The 22,111-nt window shown below is 51.4% G+C and overlaps 5 non-coding genes and 5 pseudogenes across 5 annotated transcripts; all 10 read left to right on the plus strand.

Annotated features, from left to right (window-relative positions):
• The first annotated feature begins 227 nt into the window (after positions 1 to 227).
• Positions 228 to 418, plus strand: LOC142279048 (U2 spliceosomal RNA). The gene has a single exon (XR_012741797.1). It is a non-coding gene; the product is annotated as a U2 spliceosomal RNA (small nuclear RNA).
• A 1,387-nt stretch (positions 419 to 1,805) lies between these two features.
• On the plus strand, positions 1,806 to 1,909 carry LOC142279065 (U2 spliceosomal RNA; annotated as a pseudogene).
• A 5,429-nt stretch (positions 1,910 to 7,338) lies between these two features.
• Positions 7,339 to 7,572, plus strand: LOC142279064 (U2 spliceosomal RNA; annotated as a pseudogene).
• A 1,387-nt stretch (positions 7,573 to 8,959) lies between these two features.
• LOC142279066 (U2 spliceosomal RNA) lies at positions 8,960 to 9,063 on the plus strand (annotated as a pseudogene).
• Positions 9,064 to 14,492: 5,429 nt separating this feature from the next.
• Positions 14,493 to 14,716, plus strand: LOC142279063 (U2 spliceosomal RNA; annotated as a pseudogene).
• Positions 14,717 to 16,103: 1,387 nt separating this feature from the next.
• On the plus strand, positions 16,104 to 16,294 carry LOC142279060 (U2 spliceosomal RNA). Its single transcript, XR_012741808.1, has one exon. It is a non-coding gene; the product is annotated as a U2 spliceosomal RNA (small nuclear RNA).
• A 1,387-nt stretch (positions 16,295 to 17,681) lies between these two features.
• On the plus strand, positions 17,682 to 17,872 carry LOC142279069 (U2 spliceosomal RNA). The gene has a single exon (XR_012741811.1). It is a non-coding gene; the product is annotated as a U2 spliceosomal RNA (small nuclear RNA).
• Positions 17,873 to 19,259: 1,387 nt separating this feature from the next.
• Positions 19,260 to 19,450, plus strand: LOC142279070 (U2 spliceosomal RNA). The gene has a single exon (XR_012741812.1). It is a non-coding gene; the product is annotated as a U2 spliceosomal RNA (small nuclear RNA).
• A 1,386-nt stretch (positions 19,451 to 20,836) lies between these two features.
• On the plus strand, positions 20,837 to 20,980 carry LOC142279068 (U2 spliceosomal RNA; annotated as a pseudogene).
• A 639-nt stretch (positions 20,981 to 21,619) lies between these two features.
• On the plus strand, positions 21,620 to 21,815 carry LOC142279062 (U2 spliceosomal RNA). Its single transcript, XR_012741810.1, has one exon. It is a non-coding gene; the product is annotated as a U2 spliceosomal RNA (small nuclear RNA).
• The last annotated feature ends 296 nt before the right edge of the window (positions 21,816 to 22,111 follow it).

The following is a 22,111-nucleotide window of genomic DNA, read 5'->3' on the forward strand; positions in this document are numbered from 1 at the left end:
GTTGCTTGCGCCCTAAAGGAGGAGTTATTCAGATTCATTGCAGTGGGCGGCGGCTGCAAAACGCACCATTCTTCTTGTTTTGGCTCTGCAAAGCAGCCTTTTCAAGGGTTGGCTTGGGTGACAAAATGTCTTGTGTAGGCGTGGGTTTGTCTCCCTCTCGCTCTCTCTCCCTAAGATGTGTCCGGCATAGGCCAGGGTGCCACTCGAGGCCCAAACCAATTCTGGTTATCGCTTCTCGGCCTTTTGGCTAAGATCAAGTGTAGTATCTGTTCTTATCAGTTTAATATCTGATACGTCCCCTATCTGGGGACCATATATTAAATGGATTTTTAGAACAGGGAGATGGAAAAAGAGCTTGCTCTGTCCACTCCACGCATTGACCTGGTATTGCAGTACCTCCAGGAACGGTGCACCCCTTCTTAACCCAGTTTCCAAAAGCAGAACTCAATTCACCTGATTCATATTAGCCCGATTTAATGAATTGGAAGAAAGCATACGTCTTCATATGCACCTCAATTTGGCCCATTCACTTTTCACACTTCCTCCTTTTGTTTTTTATCTTTCACACTTTTGACTTTCTTTATTCATCCAAATAGCAAACTCATCACCACTCAACCTGACCAACTCGGCTATGTCCCCGTGCTGCAGTTCTCTGTCTTATCTAGATCATTTGCAATTGAATGGAATAGATCCCTTTTGGACAAAGTGGATTCACCTGCTGCTGCAGTGACCACAGGTGTGATAACATCTAGAATTGGCATCTGGTGCGATCTCTCCGCTTCCACTCCAAAGAAAGTTACCTGTTTATTCCTATCATGCATTGGTTTTTGGGGTTTTCTTTGAGTAATGATGATCTCTTTAGTAGTCTGTTGGCGCCCTCTCCTGGAGGAATAGTTTGCTTGCTCTTGGACATTCTAAAAGAGAGGTCATGATAGACATTGAGCTTCTGAGCTCAATTGGGGACAGTCATGGGTGATGAATGTTTGCAACCTACTGCGAAGCCTCATACCGCAATATAAGGAACGTCAAATACTAAGAAAGGGCGGCCTATGAAAGAATTACTACTTTCAATAAGTACACTTAAACGGCTAATTGGGAATAGAAAAACTGTAAAAAGCCCTCTGAGAAAGCCCCCCTCTAACCTTTGATAGTAAGCTTTTCTGTAGTCTGCCTGTTGATGTATTTTCCGTTTGAACTGTGCACAACATGAAGAGACGGAACACTGGCGGCTTGTCACAATGCCCCCCGATGACATCACAATAGCGCTGCTGCCTAGAAAACAAGCTGCGCAGAAGAAGTTGTTCTTTGGGTGGGAGGGTGGGCTAGTGGAAGGAGGGGGCAATCTCTTTTTTTCCCGGGTGGTAGGGGGATGACAGGAGAAGGGAAGCGGGTGGTGAGAAAGGTACAGAGGGCAGGGTTTGGGGGCTGGGAAGGAAAGGGAAAAGATTAGGGTTTGGGGATGATGAAAGGGCTTTCTACGGGTAAGGATGGCAAAGGGTGGCAGTGACGGAAAGTCAGGCAACCTGTCCTGTCCGTCTTTTTGTATCGTGAATTGGAAAGACTGCAAGGGGGAGGGGAGTTGCTTGCGCCCTAAAGGAGGAGTTATTCAGATTCATTGCAGTGGGCGGCGGCTGCAAAACGCACCATTCTTCTTGTTTTGGCTCTGCAAAGCAGCCTTTTCAAGGGTTGGCTTGGGTGACAAAATGTCTTGTGTAGGCGTGGGTTTGTCTCCCTCTCGCTCTCTCTCCCTAAGATGTGTCCGGCATAGGCCAGGGTGCCACTCGAGGCCCAAACCAATTCTGGTTATCGCTTCTCGGCCTTTTGGCTAAGATCAAGTGTAGTATCTGTTCTTATCAGAACAAACTGAGCTAGCTACACTTGACGAGATACGATCAGGGAGACAAGCTCCGAAGCCCAGCCGAGACCGAAAGAGGGAGATCGGACGGAAGAAGAGCTTGGCAGAAAGAAGCAAGAAGACGAAGGCTCGGAGAAGACTTGGGGAGACCAGAGGAACTTTGAGGAGGAACACAGCGGGAGAAGACACCCGGAGAAGAATCCAAGATCCAGCTCCGGGAACTCAAGCAGGAACCAGCCATGGCAAGCAAGCCAGAGAAGGCAGCCAAGAAGGCTCAGGACCCAGGGACCTCCAGGAAGGCTCATCCAGAGGCTTCTTCGGCCCAAGAGGCCCCTACCTCCGACGCCAGCCAGCCGGAGGGAGCCCGGACGCCGCCTGAAAAGGCTCCAACCCTGGAGCCTTGGATGCGGCAGACGGTCGCCCTGAAGCTGAAGGCGGTGGATGGTAGGTTGCCGGACATGTCCAGCGACGTGTTCTGCAAGAAGATGATTCTGGATCAGGGCTTCTCCAGGGCGGAAACCCTGAGTGTCCAGACCTTCATGACTGGCATTTTTCTGGTAACCTTTGCCACGGTGAATGCCTGCAGGAGATACTGGGAGGCGATGAACGCAGCGATGCCGGACTCCCCTTTTCATTCTTTTTTAGGATCCTGTCCTATACAGAGGGATGAGAAGAGGATCACGGTCTCCATGCGGAACCCGCACACCCCAGGAAGAGACATCTCCACGTTCCTGGGACGTCTCTGCACAGTGGTGAGGGAGCCATCCCACATCCTTAACGGCAACGGATTCTGGACGGGTAAGTGGTCAGTAACCGTTCGACTCTACAGGGAACCAGCATCCGAGGATGGTCTCCAGCACCTGCCCCCGACATTCTCTCTGGGAAACTCCTTTGGTCTCATCTACTACCCGGACATGCCACACAACTGCAGGAAATGTGGCGGGAAAGGGCATTCGATGAAGACCTGCAAGGAGGACGCCTGCAGGGTTTGCCGGGTGACAGGACACAGCTCCAAGGACTGCCCAAAGAAGAAGACTTGCAACCTATGTGGACAGGCGGACCACCTTTACAAGGACTGCCCACAGCGGGAGAAATCCTGGGCAAGGGTTGCCGCGGCGACCCAGTATCGGGTAGTCACAGCTTCGTCGACCAAGGCAGCTACGACCAAGGCCACAGAGGCCAAGGACAAGGCGGCCAAGAACCCAGCGACCGTGGCTCCAGCCGATGCCCCAGCAGCCACGGAGTCCAGGGAAAAGAAGGGTAAGAAAACTGTTGCCCCCTCCCTGGTCCCCCCCCCTGTCACCCCTGTCCAAACCCCTCCCCCCCCGGCCAACCCTACTGAGCATTCCACCACCTCCACCTCATTTCCCTACTCCTCAGTTGGTCTCCTCACCCCCCCCCCAAAGCCCACTCTCCCTCCCCAGACCATGAGAGCAGAGGGCCTCAGCACTCTTGCACTTTTCACCGAGGAGGATTTTCCAGCTCTTGTCTCCTCAGGTACAGGCCAAAGGAAAAGGAAGGTGGAAGATAGTCCTGTCGCAGAACCTTCCAAGCTGTTCATTGTGGACCCCAATCCACCCCAGGAAGAGGAGGATGGCCTCCTCCCAGAACCGGACGTGTTGGAGCAGATGGTGGAGTCCCTTGTGGCCGAAGAAGAAATGGAGGAGTCGGAAGCCACTGAGGCACCATCCCTGCTTGATCAGCTAGCAGAAGAGGGTCTGCTGGAGATACCCTTACCAGCAGGTGCCAAAGAGGAAGAACCGCCCGACCGGAGTGGTAACTAAGGCACACCGCCTGCTCTAACTTTCTCTTTCCTCCAATGACTGCTAACATTAACATCTTTTCCATTAATGTTAGGAGCATCAGAGACAAGTTCCGACGACAGACAATTTTTGCGTTCCTTAACACTCAGTCTAGTGATGTATTTTTCCTGCAGGAATGCTCCCTTCCCTCCTCTAGGTCCTTCAACCATCTGGCCAGGGAGTGGACCCATGGCCCATCCTACTGGTCTGGCGGGGGCGACTGTAGGTCCGCAGGGGTCGCCGTGCTGATCAGGGGAAGCGCCTTCACATTGGACTCTGTTCAGGAAATCGTCTGCGGCAGGTTACTGCTCGTGGATGGCACCTGGGCGGGAGAACCTGTCAGGTTCATCAATGTGTATGCTTCTCCTGTGAAGAGCGATCGACTGGAGCTCCTCCAAGCCCTGCGCCCTCAGCTCGCTACCGCCAGGACGGTAGTGATGGCCGGGGATTTCAACTGCCCGATTGAGGAGGATGGACGCAGTTCTGGAACGGCTGCCAAGTTGGACGTCACATCCAAACTGCTCATTGAGATGGTGACCGAAGCCTCTCTTGTGGACGTGGTTGGCTCCATCGGACACGGATCCGTGAACTATTCATGGTGCCGATCCGATGGCTCGCTGCGTTCCAGGATTGACTTTGTGTTTACCTCTCGGGCGGTTGGGCGGAGTGGGCACTCGATGGTCCCCTGCTTCTTCTCTGACCACAGAGCCATTCACTTTCAAGGTGTGCTGGGCCATGGCTTCCCCATTGGCCCGGGCTCCTGGAAGCTGAACTGCTCTCTGCTGGAAAAGGGTGAGATTCTGGAGGAGCTTAGAGCTGCCTACTCCACGTGGCGGGCCTACAAGGCGGGCTTCCAGTCTGTTTCTGACTGGTGGGAATACGTTAAACTCGAGTTCCGTTTCTTCTTTCAGGCAAAGAGTCAACAACAGGCGTGTCTGAAGAGGAGGGACTTCAGGAGACTCCAGCGTGAGCTGCGTTCCCTGCAGGACCTTCTTCGATGCGGCTGGGACGTGAGAGAGGAGCTGGAGGAGACTAAGAGGAGCCTGAAAAGGCACTTCGAGGAGGAGTCCGAGCGAATTGTCTTCCGTTCCAAAGTGGAGAACCTGGAGAAGGGTGAGAAATGTAACTCGTTCTTTTTCAGGAAACTCCACGCCGGTCACACGCCCATGAATGAACTACGAGACGAGAGTGGAAACATGCGACGCGGGAAAGAGAACGTGATGAAGGTCGTCAGCGACTTCTACAGCGAACTCTACGCCCGCAAGACTACTGACCCCGAGGCCGCCGATAAGTTCCTGTCAGGTATCACTAACCATCTTGACCCTGCAGACGCGGCGGCCATGGATGTTCCTCTGACGGTGGACGAGCTGCTCTCGGCCGCCAAATCCTTTAGTTCTGGCAGGACACCGGGCAGTGACGGCCTCCCAGCAGAGCTCTATGTAGTGCTGGGAGACCTAATCTGTCCGGACCTGTTAGGGCTGTATGAGGAGATGGTGGTGGAGGGCAGAATGCCTCCATCTCTGAGGGAAGGAATGGTCACGATCCTGTACAAGCGTAAAGGAGAGAGGTGCGACCTGAAGAATTGGCGTCCCATCACCCTTCTGAACGTCGACTACAAGATCCTGGCCAAGACGATGGCAACGAGATTGAAGACTGTTATCGGACGGATCATCCACCCGGATCAGACCTGCGGCATCCCCGGACGTCGCATCGCAGACAGCCTGGCTCTCATGCGGGACACGGTCGAGTACATCAAAGCCCGCCGGGTGCACGCAGCCCTGATCTCGTTGGATCAGGAAAAGGCCTTCGACCGTGTTTCCCATGAGTTCCTGGGCAAAGCTCTGCACAGGTTAGGTTTGGGTAACATGTTTTGCTTGTATGTCCAACTAATGTATTTTGATATTCACAGCTCGGTGTTGGTGAACGGCTGGAAGACTGACCCCTTCCCGGTCCTCTCAGGGGTCAGACAAGGCTGTCCTCTGTCACCTCTTCTTTTTGTTTGTGTTATAGAACTCTTTGCAGAGGCTATCCGGCGGAATGGAGAGATCAGAGGGATCACCGCACCAGGACCAGAACGCTTCGAGGTCAAGTGCTCGCTCTACATGGACGACGTGACCGTCTTCTGCGCGGACCGGCGCTCAGTCGACACCCTCGTCCAGACCTGTGAGACCTTCGGACGGGCTTCGGGAGCCAAAGTCAACTGCGGGAAGTCGGAAGCCATGCTCTTCGGGGACTGGCAGCCGGCCTCTTCCGCCCCCTTCCCTTTCAGCATCCAGCCGGATTTCATCAAGGTTCTTGGAGTCTGGTTCGGGAAGGAAGGAGCAGCCCTCAAGTCCTGGGAGGAACGCTTGACCAAGATCACCCAACGGATCGGTCTGTGGAGCCTCAGACGCCTCACCTGTGAGGGCAAAGCACTGGTCCTGCGTAACGAGGTACTGCCCGTGCTGCAGTACACGGCCCAGGCCTGGCCCCCCCTTGCCACCGTGTGCAGGGCCATTACCAGGACGGTGTTTCGTTTTGTCTGGGGATCCAAGATGGACAGAGTAAAGCGGAGCATCATGTACAAGGATCCTCGCAAGGGTGGGAAGGGCGTACCCGATATCCCCACCCTCCTGCGATCCTCCTTCGTATGTGACTGCGTTCGCCGAACTCTGCGAGTCAAGAGAGGTTCCGCGGGTGGGTCCATGTCTCGCTTCTTCCTGCTCCCCCTTTGGAGACGGTTAGGCTGGGACAAGTGGGACAGCTCCTTCCCCTACAACTGGACGGCGCCATGGTTCTACGGAGACGTGGTTCGGTTTGTGAGGGAACACCAACTGGAGGGACTCAAGCCTGATTTGTGGAAGCCAAAGACTATCCACAAACTCATCAGAGCCAAGGACGAAATGGAGAACATTCCAGGACTTCATCACGACACACTGGAGACTGTTTGGACAAACGTGTCATCGGCTGGATTGACCAACGGGCACAAGGACTTGTCATGGATGGCGATACAGGGCGGACTGCCCGTCCGGTCATTCATGCACGCCCGGAACCTGTGCAAAACCCGGTACTGCCCAAGGTGCCCCTTCGTGGAGGAAACATCGCTGCACGCCTTTTGGGACTGCCGTTTCGCACAGCGCCTGTTGGTTGCCCTGGAGGATGACCTGAGGAACTCCGTCCCCAGAGGGAGCCTATCGTACCATTCCGTACTTTATGGACTCTTCCCTGGGACTCACACCGTTGGAGCCATCCAGGAGGCTTGGCGCCTTATGAACTGCTTTAAGGACGCTATTTGGGTCGCCAGGAACCGGCTCATCTTGAAGAGGGAGAGGATGTCTATCCAGGATTGCCGCAGGCTGATCCACAGCCTGCTCAGAGACTATTCCATCATGGACAGTCCGGACGACAGCGCCGAGGAGGAGGTTTAGACCTCTTCCATGCCCCCTCCCTCCTTTTCCCGTTATGTGCGTCTTTCAATAAAGCTTCGGGCCTGTGATTTCCCCACCCTATCCCCCTTTTCCCCTACCCCCATCCCCCAATCGCCGGTTCGTCGTTATTTATTGTCTAACTTTTTCTTTCAGCTTGAGTGTTATGGATAAGCATAGGAGTGTGATGTATAGTTTAGTGCGTCGTACTCTATGGCTATGTAAGAAGGATTGTATAGTTCTGTGTGTACGGGGCTGCGGCACTGTACACGGTTTGTTACCTTTTTGTGAGTAGTGCATGATAATAAAGATGCTGTTAAATCAAAAAAAAAAAAAAAAAAAAAAAAAAAAAAAAAAATCTGTTCTTATCAGTTTAATATCTGATACGTCCCCTATCTGGGGACCATATATTAAATGGATTTTTAGAACAGGGAGATGGAAAAAGAGCTTGCTCTGTCCACTCCACGCATTGACCTGGTATTGCAGTACCTCCAGGAACGGTGCACCCCTTCTTAACCCAGTTTCCAAAAGCAGAACTCAATTCACCTGATTCATATTAGCCCGATTTAATGAATTGGAAGAAAGCATACGTCTTCATATGCACCTCAATTTGGCCCATTCACTTTTCACACTTCCTCCTTTTGTTTTTTATCTTTCACACTTTTGACTTTCTTTATTCATCCAAATAGCAAACTCATCACCACTCAACCTGACCAACTCGGCTATGTCCCCGTGCTGCAGTTCTCTGTCTTATCTAGATCATTTGCAATTGAATGGAATAGATCCCTTTTGGACAAAGTGGATTCACCTGCTGCTGCAGTGACCACAGGTGTGATAACATCTAGAATTGGCATCTGGTGCGATCTCTCCGCTTCCACTCCAAAGAAAGTTACCTGTTTATTCCTATCATGCATTGGTTTTTGGGGTTTTCTTTGAGTAATGATGATCTCTTTAGTAGTCTGTTGGCGCCCTCTCCTGGAGGAATAGTTTGCTTGCTCTTGGACATTCTAAAAGAGAGGTCATGATAGACATTGAGCTTCTGAGCTCAATTGGGGACAGTCATGGGTGATGAATGTTTGCAACCTACTGCGAAGCCTCATACCGCAATATAAGGAACGTCAAATACTAAGAAAGGGCGGCCTATGAAAGAATTACTACTTTCAATAAGTACACTTAAACGGCTAATTGGGAATAGAAAAACTGTAAAAAGCCCTCTGAGAAAGCCCCCCTCTAACCTTTGATAGTAAGCTTTTCTGTAGTCTGCCTGTTGATGTATTTTCCGTTTGAACTGTGCACAACATGAAGAGACGGAACACTGGCGGCTTGTCACAATGCCCCCCGATGACATCACAATAGCGCTGCTGCCTAGAAAACAAGCTGCGCAGAAGAAGTTGTTCTTTGGGTGGGAGGGTGGGCTAGTGGAAGGAGGGGGCAATCTCTTTTTTTCCCGGGTGGTAGGGGGATGACAGGAGAAGGGAAGCGGGTGGTGAGAAAGGTACAGAGGGCAGGGTTTGGGGGCTGGGAAGGAAAGGGAAAAGATTAGGGTTTGGGGATGATGAAAGGGCTTTCTACGGGTAAGGATGGCAAAGGGTGGCAGTGACGGAAAGTCAGGCAACCTGTCCTGTCCGTCTTTTTGTATCGTGAATTGGAAAGACTGCAAGGGGGAGGGGAGTTGCTTGCGCCCTAAAGGAGGAGTTATTCAGATTCATTGCAGTGGGCGGCGGCTGCAAAACGCACCATTCTTCTTGTTTTGGCTCTGCAAAGCAGCCTTTTCAAGGGTTGGCTTGGGTGACAAAATGTCTTGTGTAGGCGTGGGTTTGTCTCCCTCTCGCTCTCTCTCCCTAAGATGTGTCCGGCATAGGCCAGGGTGCCACTCGAGGCCCAAACCAATTCTGGTTATCGCTTCTCGGCCTTTTGGCTAAGATCAAGTGTAGTATCTGTTCTTATCAGAACAAACTGAGCTAGCTACACTTGACGAGATACGATCAGGGAGACAAGCTCCGAAGCCCAGCCGAGACCGAAAGAGGGAGATCGGACGGAAGAAGAGCTTGGCAGAAAGAAGCAAGAAGACGAAGGCTCGGAGAAGACTTGGGGAGACCAGAGGAACTTTGAGGAGGAACACAGCGGGAGAAGACACCCGGAGAAGAATCCAAGATCCAGCTCCGGGAACTCAAGCAGGAACCAGCCATGGCAAGCAAGCCAGAGAAGGCAGCCAAGAAGGCTCAGGACCCAGGGACCTCCAGGAAGGCTCATCCAGAGGCTTCTTCGGCCCAAGAGGCCCCTACCTCCGACGCCAGCCAGCCGGAGGGAGCCCGGACGCCGCCTGAAAAGGCTCCAACCCTGGAGCCTTGGATGCGGCAGACGGTCGCCCTGAAGCTGAAGGCGGTGGATGGTAGGTTGCCGGACATGTCCAGCGACGTGTTCTGCAAGAAGATGATTCTGGATCAGGGCTTCTCCAGGGCGGAAACCCTGAGTGTCCAGACCTTCATGACTGGCATTTTTCTGGTAACCTTTGCCACGGTGAATGCCTGCAGGAGATACTGGGAGGCGATGAACGCAGCGATGCCGGACTCCCCTTTTCATTCTTTTTTAGGATCCTGTCCTATACAGAGGGATGAGAAGAGGATCACGGTCTCCATGCGGAACCCGCACACCCCAGGAAGAGACATCTCCACGTTCCTGGGACGTCTCTGCACAGTGGTGAGGGAGCCATCCCACATCCTTAACGGCAACGGATTCTGGACGGGTAAGTGGTCAGTAACCGTTCGACTCTACAGGGAACCAGCATCCGAGGATGGTCTCCAGCACCTGCCCCCGACATTCTCTCTGGGAAACTCCTTTGGTCTCATCTACTACCCGGACATGCCACACAACTGCAGGAAATGTGGCGGGAAAGGGCATTCGATGAAGACCTGCAAGGAGGACGCCTGCAGGGTTTGCCGGGTGACAGGACACAGCTCCAAGGACTGCCCAAAGAAGAAGACTTGCAACCTATGTGGACAGGCGGACCACCTTTACAAGGACTGCCCACAGCGGGAGAAATCCTGGGCAAGGGTTGCCGCGGCGACCCAGTATCGGGTAGTCACAGCTTCGTCGACCAAGGCAGCTACGACCAAGGCCACAGAGGCCAAGGACAAGGCGGCCAAGAACCCAGCGACCGTGGCTCCAGCCGATGCCCCAGCAGCCACGGAGTCCAGGGAAAAGAAGGGTAAGAAAACTGTTGCCCCCTCCCTGGTCCCCCCCCCTGTCACCCCTGTCCAAACCCCTCCCCCCCCGGCCAACCCTACTGAGGATTCCACCACCTCCACCTCATTTCCCTACTCCTCAGTTGGTCTCCTCACCCCCCCCCCAAAGCCCACTCTCCCTCCCCAGACCATGAGAGCAGAGGGCCTCAGCACTCTTGCACTTTTCACCGAGGAGGATTTTCCAGCTCTTGTCTCCTCAGGTACAGGCCAAAGGAAAAGGAAGGTGGAAGATAGTCCTGTCGCAGAACCTTCCAAGCTGTTCATTGTGGACCCCAATCCACCCCAGGAAGAGGAGGATGGCCTCCTCCCAGAACCGGACGTGTTGGAGCAGATGGTGGAGTCCCTTGTGGCCGAAGAAGAAATGGAGGAGTCGGAAGCCACTGAGGCACCATCCCTGCTTGATCAGCTAGCAGAAGAGGGTCTGCTGGAGATACCCTTACCAGCAGGTGCCAAAGAGGAAGAACCGCCCGACCGGAGTGGTAACTAAGGCACACCGCCTGCTCTAACTTTCTCTTTCCTCCAATGACTGCTAACATTAACATCTTTTCCATTAATGTTAGGAGCATCAGAGACAAGTTCCGACGACAGACAATTTTTGCGTTCCTTAACACTCAGTCTAGTGATGTATTTTTCCTGCAGGAATGCTCCCTTCCCTCCTCTAGGTCCTTCAACCATCTGGCCAGGGAGTGGACCCATGGCCCATCCTACTGGTCTGGCGGGGGCGACTGTAGGTCCGCGGGGGTCGCCGTGCTGATCAGGGGAAGCGCCTTCACATTGGACTCTGTTCAGGAAATCGTCTGCGGCAGGTTACTGCTCGTGGATGGCACCTGGGCGGGAGAACCTGTCAGGTTCATCAATGTGTATGCTTCTCCTGTGAAGAGCGATCGACTGGAGCTCCTCCAAGCCCTGCGCCCTCAGCTCGCTACCGCCAGGACGGTAGTGATGGCCGGGGATTTCAACTGCCCGATTGAGGAGGATGGACGCAGTTCTGGAACGGCTGCCAAGTTGGACGTCACATCCAAACTGCTCATTGAGATGGTGACCGAAGCCTCTCTTGTGGACGTGGTTGGCTCCATCGGACACGGATCCGTGAACTATTCATGGTGCCGATCCGATGGCTCGCTGCGTTCCAGGATTGACTTTGTGTTTACCTCTCGGGCGGTTGGGCGGAGTGGGCACTCGATGGTCCCCTGCTTCTTCTCTGACCACAGAGCCATTCACTTTCAAGGTGTGCTGGGCCATGGCTTCCCCATTGGCCCGGGCTCCTGGAAGCTGAACTGCTCTCTGCTGGAAAAGGGTGAGATTCTGGAGGAGCTTAGAGCTGCCTACTCCACGTGGCGGGCCTACAAGGCGGGCTTCCAGTCTGTTTCTGACTGGTGGGAATACGTTAAACTCGAGTTCCGTTTCTTCTTTCAGGCAAAGAGTCAACAACAGGCGTGTCTGAAGAGGAGGGACTTCAGGAGACTCCAGCGTGAGCTGCGTTCCCTGCAGGACCTTCTTCGATGCGGCTGGGACGTGAGAGAGGAGCTGGAGGAGACTAAGAGGAGCCTGAAAAGGCACTTCGAGGAGGAGTCCGAGCGAATTGTCTTCCGTTCCAAAGTGGAGAACCTGGAGAAGGGTGAGAAATGTAACTCGTTCTTTTTCAGGAAACTCCACGCCGGTCACACGCCCATGAATGAACTACGAGACGAGAGTGGAAACATGCGACGCGGGAAAGAGAACGTGATGAAGGTCGTCAGCGACTTCTACAGCGAACTCTACGCCCGCAAGACTACTGACCCCGAGGCCGCCGATAAGTTCCTGTCAGGTATCACTAACCATCTTGACCCTGCAGACGCGGCGGCCATGGATGTTCCTCTGACGGTGGACGAGCTGCTCTCGGCCGCCAAATCCTTTAGTTCTGGCAGGACACCGGGCAGTGACGGCCTCCCAGCAGAGCTCTATGTAGTGCTGGGAGACCTAATCTGTCCGGACCTGTTAGGGCTGTATGAGGAGATGGTGGTGGAGGGCAGAATGCCTCCATCTCTGAGGGAAGGAATGGTCACGATCCTGTACAAGCGTAAAGGAGAGAGGTGCGACCTGAAGAATTGGCGTCCCATCACCCTTCTGAACGTCGACTACAAGATCCTGGCCAAGACGATGGCAACGAGATTGAAGACTGTTATCGGACGGATCATCCACCCGGATCAGACCTGCGGCATCCCCGGACGTCGCATCGCAGACAGCCTGGCTCTCATGCGGGACACGGTCGAGTACATCAAAGCCCGCCGGGTGCACGCAGCCCTGATCTCGTTGGATCAGGAAAAGGCCTTCGACCGTGTTTCCCATGAGTTCCTGGGCAAAGCTCTGCACAGGTTAGGTTTGGGTAACATGTTTTGCTTGTATGTCCAACTAATGTATTTTGATATTCACAGCTCGGTGTTGGTGAACGGCTGGAAGACTGACCCCTTCCCGGTCCTCTCAGGGGTCAGACAAGGCTGTCCTCTGTCACCTCTTCTTTTTGTTTGTGTTATAGAACTCTTTGCAGAGGCTATCCGGCGGAATGGAGAGATCAGAGGGATCACCGCACCAGGACCAGAACGCTTCGAGGTCAAGTGCTCGCTCTACATGGACGACGTGACCGTCTTCTGCGCGGACCGGCGCTCAGTCGACACCCTCGTCCAGACCTGTGAGACCTTCGGACGGGCTTCGGGAGCCAAAGTCAACTGCGGGAAGTCGGAAGCCATGCTCTTCGGGGACTGGCAGCCGGCCTCTTCCGCCCCCTTCCCTTTCAGCATCCAGCCGGATTTCATCAAGGTTCTTGGAGTCTGGTTCGGGAAGGAAGGAGCAGCCCTCAAGTCCTGGGAGGAACGCTTGACCAAGATCACCCAACGGATCGGTCTGTGGAGCCTCAGACGCCTCACCTGTGAGGGCAAAGCACTGGTCCTGCGTAACGAGGTACTGCCCGTGCTGCAGTACACGGCCCAGGCCTGGCCCCCCCTTGCCACCGTGTGCAGGGCCATTACCAGGACGGTGTTTCGTTTTGTCTGGGGATCCAAGATGGACAGAGTAAAGCGGAGCATCATGTACAAGGATCCTCGCAAGGGTGGGAAGGGCGTACCCGATATCCCCACCCTCCTGCGATCCTCCTTCGTATGTGACTGCGTTCGCCGAACTCTGCGAGTCAAGAGAGGTTCCGCGGGTGGGTCCATGTCTCGCTTCTTCCTGCTCCCCCTTTGGAGACGGTTAGGCTGGGACAAGTGGGACAGCTCCTTCCCCTACAACTGGACGGCGCCATGGTTCTACGGAGACGTGGTTCGGTTTGTGAGGGAACACCAACTGGAGGGACTCAAGCCTGATTTGTGGAAGCCAAAGACTATCCACAAACTCATCAGAGCCAAGGACGAAATGGAGAACATTCCAGGACTTCATCACGACACACTGGAGACTGTTTGGACAAACGTGTCATCGGCTGGATTGACCAACGGGCACAAGGACTTGTCATGGATGGCGATACAGGGCGGACTGCCCGTCCGGTCATTCATGCACGCCCGGAACCTGTGCAAAACCCGGTACTGCCCAAGGTGCCCCTTCGTGGAGGAAACATCGCTGCACGCCTTTTGGGACTGCCGTTTCGCACAGCGCCTGTTGGTTGCCCTGGAGGATGACCTGAGGAACTCCGTCCCCAGAGGGAGCCTATCGTACCATTCCGTACTTTATGGACTCTTCCCTGGGACTCACACCGTTGGAGCCATCCAGGAGGCTTGGCGCCTTATGAACTGCTTTAAGGACGCTATTTGGGTCGCCAGGAACCGGCTCATCTTGAAGAGGGAGAGGATGTCTATCCAGGATTGCCGCAGGCTGATCCACAGCCTGCTCAGAGACTATTCCATCATGGACAGTCCGGACGACAGCGCCGAGGAGGAGGTTTAGACCTCTTCCATGCCCCCTCCCTCCTTTTCCCGTTATGTGCGTCTTTCAATAAAGCTTCGGGCCTGTGATTTCCCCACCCTATCCCCCTTTTCCCCTACCCCCATCCCCCAATCGCCGGTTCGTCGTTATTTATTGTCTAACTTTTTCTTTCAGCTTGAGTGTTATGGATAAGCATAGGAGTGTGATGTATAGTTTAGTGCGTCGTACTCTATGGCTATGTAAGAAGGATTGTATAGTTCTGTGTGTACGGGGCTGCGGCACTGTACACGGTTTGTTACCTTTTTGTGAGTAGTGCATGATAATAAAGATGCTGTTAAATCAAAAAAAAAAAAAAAAAAAAAAAAATCTGTTCTTATCAGTTTAATATCTGATACGTCCCCTATCTGGGGACCATATATTAAATGGATTTTTAGAACAGGGAGATGGAAAAAGAGCTTGCTCTGTCCACTCCACGCATTGACCTGGTATTGCAGTACCTCCAGGAACGGTGCACCCCTTCTTAACCCAGTTTCCAAAAGCAGAACTCAATTCACCTGATTCATATTAGCCCGATTTAATGAATTGGAAGAAAGCATACGTCTTCATATGCACCTCAATTTGGCCCATTCACTTTTCACACTTCCTCCTTTTGTTTTTTATCTTTCACACTTTTGACTTTCTTTATTCATCCAAATAGCAAACTCATCACCACTCAACCTGACCAACTCGGCTATGTCCCCGTGCTGCAGTTCTCTGTCTTATCTAGATCATTTGCAATTGAATGGAATAGATCCCTTTTGGACAAAGTGGATTCACCTGCTGCTGCAGTGACCACAGGTGTGATAACATCTAGAATTGGCATCTGGTGCGATCTCTCCGCTTCCACTCCAAAGAAAGTTACCTGTTTATTCCTATCATGCATTGGTTTTTGGGGTTTTCTTTGAGTAATGATGATCTCTTTAGTAGTCTGTTGGCGCCCTCTCCTGGAGGAATAGTTTGCTTGCTCTTGGACATTCTAAAAGAGAGGTCATGATAGACATTGAGCTTCTGAGCTCAATTGGGGACAGTCATGGGTGATGAATGTTTGCAACCTACTGCGAAGCCTCATACCGCAATATAAGGAACGTCAAATACTAAGAAAGGGCGGCCTATGAAAGAATTACTACTTTCAATAAGTACACTTAAACGGCTAATTGGGAATAGAAAAACTGTAAAAAGCCCTCTGAGAAAGCCCCCCTCTAACCTTTGATAGTAAGCTTTTCTGTAGTCTGCCTGTTGATGTATTTTCCGTTTGAACTGTGCACAACATGAAGAGACGGAACACTGGCGGCTTGTCACAATGCCCCCCGATGACATCACAATAGCGCTGCTGCCTAGAAAACAAGCTGCGCAGAAGAAGTTGTTCTTTGGGTGGGAGGGTGGGCTAGTGGAAGGAGGGGGCAATCTCTTTTTTTCCCGGGTGGTAGGGGGATGACAGGAGAAGGGAAGCGGGTGGTGAGAAAGGTACAGAGGGCAGGGTTTGGGGGCTGGGAAGGAAAGGGAAAAGATTAGGGTTTGGGGATGATGAAAGGGCTTTCTACGGGTAAGGATGGCAAAGGGTGGCAGTGACGGAAAGTCAGGCAACCTGTCCTGTCCGTCTTTTTGTATCGTGAATTGGAAAGACTGCAAGGGGGAGGGGAGTTGCTTGCGCCCTAAAGGAGGAGTTATTCAGATTCATTGCAGTGGGCGGCGGCTGCAAAACGCACCATTCTTCTTGTTTTGGCTCTGCAAAGCAGCCTTTTCAAGGGTTGGCTTGGGTGACAAAATGTCTTGTGTAGGCGTGGGTTTGTCTCCCTCTCGCTCTCTCTCCCTAAGATGTGTCCGGCATAGGCCAGGGTGCCACTCGAGGCCCAAACCAATTCTGGTTATCGCTTCTCGGCCTTTTGGCTAAGATCAAGTGTAGTATCTGTTCTTATCAGTTTAATATCTGATACGTCCCCTATCTGGGGACCATATATTAAATGGATTTTTAGAACAGGGAGATGGAAAAAGAGCTTGCTCTGTCCACTCCACGCATTGACCTGGTATTGCAGTACCTCCAGGAACGGTGCACCCCTTCTTAACCCAGTTTCCAAAAGCAGAACTCAATTCACCTGATTCATATTAGCCCGATTTAATGAATTGGAAGAAAGCATACGTCTTCATATGCACCTCAATTTGGCCCATTCACTTTTCACACTTCCTCCTTTTGTTTTTTATCTTTCACACTTTTGACTTTCTTTATTCATCCAAATAGCAAACTCATCACCACTCAACCTGACCAACTCGGCTATGTCCCCGTGCTGCAGTTCTCTGTCTTATCTAGATCATTTGCAATTGAATGGAATAGATCCCTTTTGGACAAAGTGGATTCACCTGCTGCTGCAGTGACCACAGGTGTGATAACATCTAGAATTGGCATCTGGTGCGATCTCTCCGCTTCCACTCCAAAGAAAGTTACCTGTTTATTCCTATCATGCATTGGTTTTTGGGGTTTTCTTTGAGTAATGATGATCTCTTTAGTAGTCTGTTGGCGCCCTCTCCTGGAGGAATAGTTTGCTTGCTCTTGGACATTCTAAAAGAGAGGTCATGATAGACATTGAGCTTCTGAGCTCAATTGGGGACAGTCATGGGTGATGAATGTTTGCAACCTACTGCGAAGCCTCATACCGCAATATAAGGAACGTCAAATACTAAGAAAGGGCGGCCTATGAAAGAATTACTACTTTCAATAAGTACACTTAAACGGCTAATTGGGAATAGAAAAACTGTAAAAAGCCCTCTGAGAAAGCCCCCCTCTAACCTTTGATAGTAAGCTTTTCTGTAGTCTGCCTGTTGATGTATTTTCCGTTTGAACTGTGCACAACATGAAGAGACGGAACACTGGCGGCTTGTCACAATGCCCCCCGATGACATCACAATAGCGCTGCTGCCTAGAAAACAAGCTGCGCAGAAGAAGTTGTTCTTTGGGTGGGAGGGTGGGCTAGTGGAAGGAGGGGGCAATCTCTTTTTTTCCCGGGTGGTAGGGGGATGACAGGAGAAGGGAAGCGGGTGGTGAGAAAGGTACAGAGGGCAGGGTTTGGGGGCTGGGAAGGAAAGGGAAAAGATTAGGGTTTGGGGATGATGAAAGGGCTTTCTACGGGTAAGGATGGCAAAGGGTGGCAGTGACGGAAAGTCAGGCAACCTGTCCTGTCCGTCTTTTTGTATCGTGAATTGGAAAGACTGCAAGGGGGAGGGGAGTTGCTTGCGCCCTAAAGGAGGAGTTATTCAGATTCATTGCAGTGGGCGGCGGCTGCAAAACGCACCATTCTTCTTGTTTTGGCTCTGCAAAGCAGCCTTTTCAAGGGTTGGCTTGGGTGACAAAATGTCTTGTGTAGGCGTGGGTTTGTCTCCCTCTCGCTCTCTCTCCCTAAGATGTGTCCGGCATAGGCCAGGGTGCCACTCGAGGCCCAAACCAATTCTGGTTATCGCTTCTCGGCCTTTTGGCTAAGATCAAGTGTAGTATCTGTTCTTATCAGTTTAATATCTGATACGTCCCCTATCTGGGGACCATATATTAAATGGATTTTTAGAACAGGGAGATGGAAAAAGAGCTTGCTCTGTCCACTCCACGCATTGACCTGGTATTGCAGTACCTCCAGGAACGGTGCACCCCTTCTTAACCCAGTTTCCAAAAGCAGAACTCAATTCACCTGATTCATATTAGCCCGATTTAATGAATTGGAAGAAAGCATACGTCTTCATATGCACCTCAATTTGGCCCATTCACTTTTCACACTTCCTCCTTTTGTTTTTTATCTTTCACACTTTTGACTTTCTTTATTCATCCAAATAGCAAACTCATCACCACTCAACCTGACCAACTCGCCTATGTCCCCGTGCTGCAGTTCTCTGTCTTATCTAGATCATTTGCAATTGAATGGAATAGATCCCTTTTGGACAAAGTGGATTCACCTGCTGCTGCAGTGACCACAGGTGTGATAACATCTAGAATTGGCATCTGGTGCGATCTCTCCGCTTCCACTCCAAAGAAAGTTACCTGTTTATTCCTATCATGCATTGGTTTTTGGGGTTTTCTTTGAGTAATGATGATCTCTTTAGTAGTCTGTTGGCGCCCTCTCCTGGAGGAATAGTTTGCTTGCTCTTGGACATTCTAAAAGAGAGGTCATGATAGACATTGAGCTTCTGAGCTCAATTGGGGACAGTCATGGGTGATGAATGTTTGCAACCTACTGCGAAGCCTCATACCGCAATATAAGGAACGTCAAATACTAAGAAAGGGCGGCCTATGAAAGAATTACTACTTTCAATAAGTACACTTAAACGGCTAATTGGGAATAGAAAAACTGTAAAAAGCCCTCTGAGAAAGCCCCCCTCTAACCTTTGATAGTAAGCTTTTCTGTAGTCTGCCTGTTGATGTATTTTCCGTTTGAACTGTGCACAACATGAAGAGACGGAACACTGGCGGCTTGTCACAATGCCCCCCGATGACATCACAATAGCGCTGCTGCCTAGAAAACAAGCTGCGCAGAAGAAGTTGTTCTTTGGGTGGGAGGGTGGGCTAGTGGAAGGAGGGGGCAATCTCTTTTTTTCCCGGGTGGTAGGGGGATGACAGGAGAAGGGAAGCGGGTGGTGAGAAAGGTACAGAGGGCAGGGTTTGGGGGCTGGGAAGGAAAGGGAAAAGATTAGGGTTTGGGGATGATGAAAGGGCTTTCTACGGGTAAGGATGGCAAAGGGTGGCAGTGACGGAAAGTCAGGCAACCTGTCCTGTCCGTCTTTTTGTATCGTGAATTGGAAAGACTGCAAGGGGGAGGGGAGTTGCTTGCGCCCTAAAGGAGGAGTTATTCAGATTCATTGCAGTGGGCGGCGGCTGCAAAACGCACCATTCTTCTTGTTTTGGCTCTGCAAAGCAGCCTTTTCAAGGGTTGGCTTGGGTGACAAAATGTCTTGTGTAGGCGTGGGTTTGTCTCCCTCTCGCTCTCTCTCCCTAAGATGTGTCCGGCATAGGCCAGGGTGCCACTCGAGGCCCAAACCAATTCTGGTTATCGCTTCTCGGCCTTTTGGCTAAGATCAAGTGTAGTATCTGTTCTTATCAGTTTAATATCTGATACGTCCCCTATCTGGGGACCATATATTAAATGGATTTTTAGAACAGGGAGATGGAAAAAGAGCTTGCTCTGTCCACTCCACGCATTGACCTGGTATTGCAGTACCTCCAGGAACGGTGCACCCCTTCTTAACCCAGTTTCCAAAAGCAGAACTCAATTCACCTGATTCATATTAGCCCGATTTAATGAATTGGAAGAAAGCATACGTCTTCATATGCACCTCAATTTGGCCCATTCACTTTTCACACTTCCTCCTTTTGTTTTTTATCTTTCACACTTTTGACTTTCTTTATTCATCCAAATAGCAAACTCATCACCACTCAACCTGACCAACTCGGCTATGTCCCCGTGCTGCAGTTCTCTGTCTTATCTAGATCATTTGCAATTGAATGGAATAGATCCCTTTTGGACAAAGTGGATTCACCTGCTGCTGCAGTGACCACAGGTGTGATAACATCTAGAATTGGCATCTGGTGCGATCTCTCCGCTTCCACTCCAAAGAAAGTTACCTGTTTATTCCTATCATGCATTGGTTTTTGGGGTTTTCTTTGAGTAATGATGATCTCTTTAGTAGTCTGTTGGCGCCCTCTCCTGGAGGAATAGTTTGCTTGCTCTTGGACATTCTAAAAGAGAGGTCATGATAGACATTGAGCTTCTGAGCTCAATTGGGGACAGTCATGGGTGATGAATGTTTGCAACCTACTGCGAAGCCTCATACCGCAATATAAGGAACGTCAAATACTAAGAAAGGGCGGCCTATGAAAGAATTACTACTTTCAATAAGTACACTTAAACGGCTAATTGGGAATAGAAAAACTGTAAAAAGCCCTCTGAGAAAGCCCCCCTCTAACCTTTGATAGTAAGCTTTTCTGTAGTCTGCCTGTTGATGTATTTTCCGTTTGAACTGTGCACAACATGAAGAGACGGAACACTGGCGGCTTGTCACAATGCCCCCCGATGACATCACAATAGCGCTGCTGCCTAGAAAACAAGCTGCGCAGAAGAAGTTGTTCTTTGGGTGGGAGGGTGGGCTAGTGGAAGGAGGGGGCAATCTCTTTTTTTCCCGGGTGGTAGGGGGATGACAGGAGAAGGGAAGCGGGTGGTGAGAAAGGTACAGAGGGCAGGGTTTGGGGCTGGGAAGGAAAGGGAAAAGATTAGGGTTTGGGGATGATGAAAGGGCTTTCTACGGGTAAGGATGGCAAAGGGTGGCAGTGACGGAAAGTCAGGCAACCTGTCCTGTCCGTCTTTTTGTATCGTGAATTGGAAAGACTGCAAGGGGGAGGGGAGTTGCTTGCGCCCTAAAGGAGGAGTTATTCAGATTCATTGCAGTGGGCGGCGGCTGCAAAACGCACCATTCTTCTTGTTTTGGCTCTGCAAAGCAGCCTTTTCAAGGGTTGGCTTGGGTGACAAAATGTCTTGTGTAGGCGTGGGTTTGTCTCCCTCTCGCTCTCTCTCCCTAAGATGTGTCCGGCATAGGCCAGGGTGCCACTCGAGGCCCAAACCAATTCTGGTTATCGCTTCTCGGCCTTTTGGCTAAGATCAAGTGTAGTAGCCTTTTGGCTAAGATCAAGTGTAGTGTTGTTCGAAGAGGTGGTTTAAGCTCCAGGCCACCTTAGTACAATGATACAATGCACACTGGAAGGTTGCGCTTGCTAGTACTCTGGGTGGATAGTATATTCATCTAGAGGAAAACATGGCCCTACCAGGATCGAGGCTATTAGACTGAGTAAGGGTGGGGGGCTATGGTACAACGTGCCCCAGGACTGACGACCCTGGAGTGAGTCTGAGCTTGCTGGCTTGGGACCCCGGCAAGCCTTGGGCTCTGTAGCACACCGTACCTTGCCTTTTCATACTTTTTGAGCATATTACCCTATCCCGGCCTTCTGGCTAGGAAGGGAAATTTTTATAATCCCGGTCGGAGGTCTGGTCAGCTTTGGGCTGAGAAACTAACACCCGGTTGGAGGTCCGGGTCAGCTTCGGCTGAGAAACCAACACCCGGTTGGAGGTCCGGTTAGCCTTGGGCTGAGAAACCAACACCGGTTGACGGTCCGGGCAGTTTCGGCTGCGAAACCAACAACTAGTAGCTCTCTACTCCACTTGGGTAAGATGCCTGGGTGGACGCTGGGAGCAACGACAAGGCTCAACCAGGCTTCGGCTTGGGGGAGCACCGAAGATCCCTGACCCTTGCTGTGGCCTTCTGGCTCGGAGGGACGGGGTTGATTTTTGGGGACCCTCTCCTCACGGTGGGGTCCACACGAATCCTAGCCTTTGCACTGTTTTTGGTGTGACTTCGGTCATGCATTTTTTGTGGTGCTTTGGAAAGCTTCATTAAATCAAAATCTGTTCTTATCAGTTTAATATCTGATACGTCCCCTATCTGGGGACCATATATTAAATGGATTTTTAGAACAGGGAGATGGAAAAAGAGCTTGCTCTGTCCACTCCACGCATTGACCTGGTATTGCAGTACCTCCAGGAACGGTGCACCCCTTCTTAACCCAGTTTCCAAAAGCAGAACTCAATTCACCTGATTCATATTAGCCCGATTTAATGAATTGGAAGAAAGCATACGTCTTCATATGCACCTCAATTTGGCCCATTCACTTTTCACACTTCCTCCTTTTGTTTTTTATCTTTCACACTTTTGACTTTCTTTATTCATCCAAATAGCAAACTCATCACCACTCAACCTGACCAACTCGGCTATGTCCCCGTGCTGCAGTTCTCTGTCTTATCTAGATCATTTGCAATTGAATGGAATAGATCCCTTTTGGACAAAGTGGATTCA

This window comes from Anomaloglossus baeobatrachus, unplaced genomic scaffold (assembly GCF_048569485.1).
Source record: "Anomaloglossus baeobatrachus isolate aAnoBae1 unplaced genomic scaffold, aAnoBae1.hap1 Scaffold_4205, whole genome shotgun sequence".
Taxonomy (NCBI): domain Eukaryota; kingdom Metazoa; phylum Chordata; class Amphibia; order Anura; family Aromobatidae; genus Anomaloglossus; species Anomaloglossus baeobatrachus.